This window comes from Balaenoptera physalus, assembly GCF_965194825.1.
Source record: "Balaenoptera physalus genome assembly, chromosome: 1".
In the NCBI taxonomy this organism is placed as follows: Eukaryota; Metazoa; Chordata; class Mammalia; order Artiodactyla; family Balaenopteridae; genus Balaenoptera; species Balaenoptera physalus.
Window position 1 is genome coordinate 75025533 of NC_138882.1, and position 6000 is coordinate 75031532.

At 38.8% G+C, this 6000-nt stretch overlaps 1 long non-coding RNA gene across 1 annotated transcript in view; it reads right to left on the bottom strand.

The window, feature by feature from the left end:
* LOC309639818 overlaps positions 1-2566 on the bottom strand; it is a 259146-nt gene extending 256580 nt beyond the window's left edge. Inside the window, exon 1 of the long non-coding RNA XR_014251868.1 lies at positions 1218-2566. This is a non-coding gene — a long non-coding RNA (uncharacterized lncRNA). The remainder of the gene's footprint in view (positions 1-1217) is intronic.
* Between the last annotated feature and the right edge of the window lie 3434 nt (positions 2567-6000).

The window sequence follows — 6000 nt, forward strand, 5'->3', positions numbered from 1 at the left end:
CTCCTGCTGTCCAATGTTTCTTTTAAATGGTGCCAAACATTTGGATAGTTAGCTGGATTTTTTAGTTTTGCACCCAGATGTTTGGAATCCTGTGGACATTGTCAAAGATTTGTTTATTATCATCCGGCTTGTAATCACACTGTGTCTGCATAATCTTCATCTTCCAGATGAAAACTGAAAAAGCCAGTCAGTCATCCAGATGTCTCCAAATGTCTGGGTGTTCATCGTTGCCAAAGAACATCTGGATGGCTGCAATTTTTTTGTAAGTTTTTATTCGAGTCTTTGGCACAGACACAGTCTTGGGTTTAGTTGCTCTGGATACAGCACAATAAATAACCTTAATGGGATGGGTAGATATTTAACAGGGAGATATTCACAATGTCCTTGTGGTTAAAATGCCAGTCACTGGTCTGTACAACTGGAACATCACCTCCATCTGAGAAAATATTCAAAGGAAGTAACACAGTGACCCTCAGTGCTCTCTCCAGAGGCCCAGCAGGATCAGGGGAGTTAGAAAGTGTGTGCCATCTGCATTTGTGTGGAGAGAGCCTCCAAGGCTAGAGATGCAACTCAGAGAAAAAGAAAGATGAATGAACCTTAGCACCATTTATAGCTCAAAACATAAAGTTGGGCAATAACCATCTGTCATAAATATAACCAGATATCTAAATAAATCTTGGGAAAATTTTTTACCTCTTTGAGGCAACTGTAAAATGAAGGAGCTGGATTAGATGATTATTAAATTCTCCTCCAGCTCTGGCAGTTGATTATTCTAGAAAACCTCTGTGCCCATTGCACAAAGGAGATGAGAATACTGAAGCAGAATGGCATGGCAGTTATGCTTGTAACCTTCAGTCAGAAAGATTCAGTTTACAGCCTGGTGCTGCCCCTCACCTGCCCCATGAACCCAGGAAAACTCCTAGCCTCTTGAACCTTGCTTTTCTTGCCTTTACAAATGTAATGATTTGGAGTATTGATATAAGGATTAAATGAGACAACATATTTAGAAAGAGCTTACATAGTGCCTGATGTACCACAAAACTCTAAGAAAATAAACTCAATGCAGACTTAAGATTCATCTTTTTTTTTTTTTAATTAATTAATTTATTTACTTATTTATTTATTTTTGACTGTGTTGGGTCTTCGTTTCTGTGTGAGGGCTTTCTTTGGTTGTGGCGAGCGGGGGCCACTCTTCATTGCGGTCGCGGGCCTCTCACTGTCGCGGCCTCTCTTGTTGTGGAGCACAGGCTCCAGACGCGCAGGCTCAGTAGTTGTGGCTCACGGGCCCAGCTGCTCCGCGGCATGTGGGATCTTCCCAGACCAGGGCTCGAACCCGTGTCCCCTGCATTGGCAGGCAGATTCTCAACCACCGCACCACCAGGGAAGCCCTAAGATTCATCTTTTAATTAATGTCTGGAGTGAATCCAGAATTCAGAAGAGAGAACGGCTGGATTTAGAAAGATGGGAGTCACACAGAAAAGAGGAAAAAATGGTAGAAAGTTAGGACCAGAGATGTGAGCTCAGAGCCTAAGATACTCCAATATGAAAGGTAGGGTGGAGATGGATCAGCCTGTGAGGCGGAGGGAAACCAGAGGGTGTGGTGTCCTAAAAATCCAGAGAAAAGAGAGTTTTCAAGAAAGAGGGGGTGATTCTCGGGGTCGCATACTGCTAATTGGTCAATTAGGTGAGACAGGGAAGCGTGTGTTAGAGTTGGCATAAGGGAAGTCGTCTTCGTTTGCATTCCTTCAGAAGCGAACCCAGAAACAAAGATTCAAGCAGAAGTAGTTTAAGAGATGAAGGTAGGGAAGTGGGGAAGTGAGACAAGGGAGGAACGAGAGCCAGCTGCTGGTGTGGGCCGCTGATGATTAATACGCCAGGGGAAACTCCAGAAGCCAGTGTAAAACACACTCAGATCAGAGGGTCACTCCCTAGGAGGGGAACTATTTAACGTCAAACCCCGTCAATCATTGGTTGAGTCCTGCTCCAGAGTTGAGGAGAGAGCATTGATTTGCTGGCATTTCCGGTTTTCTGTGTAAAGGTGATTTGGACTACAGTGGCAAGAAAGGAGCCTTGGGTAAAGAAGTGCAGGTGCTGTTTGGAGGTGGAGCTTGCAGGCCCTGGAATGGTAAGAATGTGGAGGAAAGGCAATGTCGGTGGAGTGACGGGACAGAAACCAGACTAAAATGGGCTGAAGAGTGAAGCAAAATGATGATATGGAATGGTATGTGCTGACAATTGTTTGAGAAGGTTAAGTTATGTAGATGAGAAAATAGATGCGCTGTTAGTCTTTGAGAGATAGGGTTTCAAGGGGAGGTATTTCCCTAGAGTATATTTTCATGGTGATTGAAATGACCCCACAGAAAGGGAGAGTCTAATAATGAAAGAGAACTGGAGTGAAGCCCTTGAAAAGGGCAGAGGGACCGGGGTCTTGTGCACACATAGTGGCATTTAGTTTAATAGATGTGGCTTTTCAATTCTGTTGGATGCAAAGGAGAAGTTGGGTGCAAGTAGATACATCGACATACAGTTTCTGTTGTTCTTTTTTTCTTTTTGTTTGTTTTTTCGTTTATTTATTTATTTTTATTTATGGCTGTGTTGGGTCTTTGTTTCTGTGTGAGGGCTTTCTCCAATTGTGGCAAGTGGGGGCCACTCTTCATCACGGTGCGCGGGCCTTTCATTATCGCGACCTCTCTTGTTACAGAGCACAGACTCCAGACGCACAGGCTCAGTAATTGTGGCTCACGGGCCTAGTTGCTCCACGGCATGTGGGATCTTCCCAGACCAGGACTCGAACCCGTGTCCCCTGCATTAGCAGGCAGATTCTCAACCACTGCGCCACCAGGGAAGCCCTTTTCGTTTGTTTTTGAAGTATAGCTGACCTACAACATAGTTAATTCCTGTCACACAATATAGTGATTCCGTATTTTTATATATTTCAAAATGATCACCATAATAAGTCTAGTTACAATATGTCACCATACAAAGATATTACATAGCTGTTAATTATATTCCCCACACTGTACATTTCATACTCATGACATTTATTTTGCAACTGGAAATTTGTATCCCTTAATCTCCTTCACCTATTTCTCTTCTACCCTCCACCCTTGTCCCCTCTGGCAACCAACTGTTTGTTCTCTGTATCTATAACTGTTTCTGGTTTGTTATATTTGTTCATTTGTTTTGTTTTTTAGATTCTACATATGGGTGAAATCATACAATATTTGTCTTTCTCTTGTCTGAATGATTACATTTAGCATAATAACCTCTAGGTCCATCTACATTGTCACAAATGGCAAGATTTCATTCTTTTTTATGGCTGAGTAATATTCCATTGTGTGTATATGTGAGTATATATATATTGGTAAAATTTATATATATATATATACCATATCTTCTTTATCCATTCATCTGTTGATGAGCACTTAGGTTGCTTCCATATCTTAGCTATTGTAAATAATGATGCAGTGACTATAGGAGTGTATATGCTTTTTCTGATTAGTGTTTTCATTTTCTTTAGACAAATACCCAGGAGTGGAATTTCTGGATCATTATGGTAATTCTCTTTTTAAATTCTTGAGGATCTCCATACTGTTTTTCATAGTGGCTGCACAAATTTACATTCCCACCAACAGTTCATGAAGTTTTCTTTCTCTCCACATCCTTGCCAACATTTGTTATTTGCATTCTTTTTGATGATAGCCATTCTGACAGGTGTGCGGTGATATCTCATTGTGGTTTTGATTTGCATTTCCCTGATGATTAGCAATATTGAGCATCTTTTCATGTGCCTGTTGGCCATCTGCATTTCCTCTTTGGAAAAATGTCTCTTCAGTTCTTCCCATTTTTAATCACATTGTTTGTTTTTTTCATGTTGAGTTGCATGAGCTGTTTATATATATATTTGATATTAACCTCTTATCGATCATATCATTTGCAAATACCTTCTCTCATTCAGTAAGTTGTCTTTTTATTTTGTCAATGGTTTCTTTTGCTGTGCCAAAACTTTTAAGTTTAATTAGGCCCCATTGGTTTATTTTTTGCTTTTATTTCTTTTGCTTTAGGAGATGGAGCCAAAAAAACATCACTAAGACTGATGTCAAAGTTTTCCTTGCTGTGCAAAAGCATTTTAGTTTGATGTTGTTACATTTTTGCTTTTGTTTCCCTTGCCTGAGGAGACATATCCAAAAAAACATTACTAAGACCAATGTCAAAGAACATACTGCCTACGTTTTCTTCTAGAAATTTTATGGTTTCAGGTTTTACATTTAAGCCTTTACTCCATTTTTAGTTTATTTCTGTATATGGTGTGAGAGAGTAGCCAGTTTGATTCTTTTGCATGTAGCTGTCCATCTTTCCTAACGCCATTTATTGAAGAGGCTCTCTTTCCCCATTGACTATTCCTGCTTCCTTTGTCATGGATTAATTGACCATGTAAGTATGGGTTCATTTCTGGGCTCCCTATTTTGTTCCATTGATCCATACTGTTTTGATTACTGTAGTTTTGTGGTATAGTTTGAAATCAAGGAACATGATTTATTCTTTCTCAAGATTATTTTGGCTATTCAGAGTCTTTTGTGTTTCCATGCAAACTTTAGAATTATATTTTCCAGTGCTATAAAAGATGCCATTGGTATTTTGACAGAGATTGCATTGAATCTGTAGATCGCCTTGGATGGTATGGTCATTTTAACAACATTAATTCTTCCAGTCCATGAACATGGTATATCTTTCTGTCTGTTTGTATTGTCTTCAATTTCTTTCATTAGTGTCTTATAGTTTTCAAAGTACTGATCTTTTACTTCCTTAGTTAGATTTATTCCTATGTATATAATTCTAATTGATATGATTGTAAATGGGATTATTTTCTTAAGTTCTCTTTCTGATAGCTGATTGTTAGTGTATAGAATTGCAACATATTTCTGTATATTAATATTGTATCCTGCAATTTTACTGAATTCATTGGTGAGTTCTAGTAGTTTTTTTGTTAGTGTTTTTAGGATTTTTATGTGTAGTATCATGTCATCTGCAAACAGTGATAATTTTACTCTTAATTTCTTATTTGGATTCCTTTTATTACCTTTACTTGTCTGATTACTGTAACTAAGACTTCCAATGCTATGTTGAATAGAAGTGGCAAGAGTGGGATGGAGAGGGAATGTTGCAGTTGGCCATATCTGCACCCTGCGTTTGATTACCAACTTTTATTTGCCTGCATGGTATTTCATCTGTTAAATTGGGCTAACAATACTGACTTCACAGGGTTTATACAAAAAGTTTGATAACATAGTGATAAAATCTGATGAAATGAGAAACACCTAACCCAGTACATGATTCATTATTATGATTCATAAGACACACTGCAGAAATCCTTGTAACACACCCATGTCAAGAGTTTAGTAAACTGAACCAACTAAGTTATACCACTGATAACTAACTTTCTATTCCATCTTTATAAAGTCTTTTTTTTAACATATATTTTTTCACTGACTTCTCATAAGAACCTTGTGAAACAGGAAGTGTTGTCTTCAATTCATATTGCTGTAGATATGAAAATAAAAGCTGTAGAAAAGTAAAGTGAATTGCTCAATACAGTTTGCTAATTTAGAGCTGGGCCTTGAACCCAATTCTCTGCTTTGAAAACCTGAGGCTTTCAGCATTACCCTTCAAATCTTTGATAATTCACAGGTAGGGCACCTGTCCAAACAGCCCCAATTCCAGAGAGGACCTTCTGCATCACTACATACTGAGAAAACAGGTGAGCTTTCCTAAAGTTTGCCTTGAGGACCTAAGGGAAACACCTCATTCTACTCTTAGTCACATCCTGTTTAGCTGTACATGTTAAAGTGCAGCTATATGAGATGTTTTATCAGGTGTCATTTGTACTCCTAGTAAGAAAAGCTTTCCAGTGAACATACTTAAGTTACTACTATTTGTTCTCTTATTAATGGAAACTGAGCAGCAACTTTACCCTGCGGCAGTGTTATCACTTGGATCATT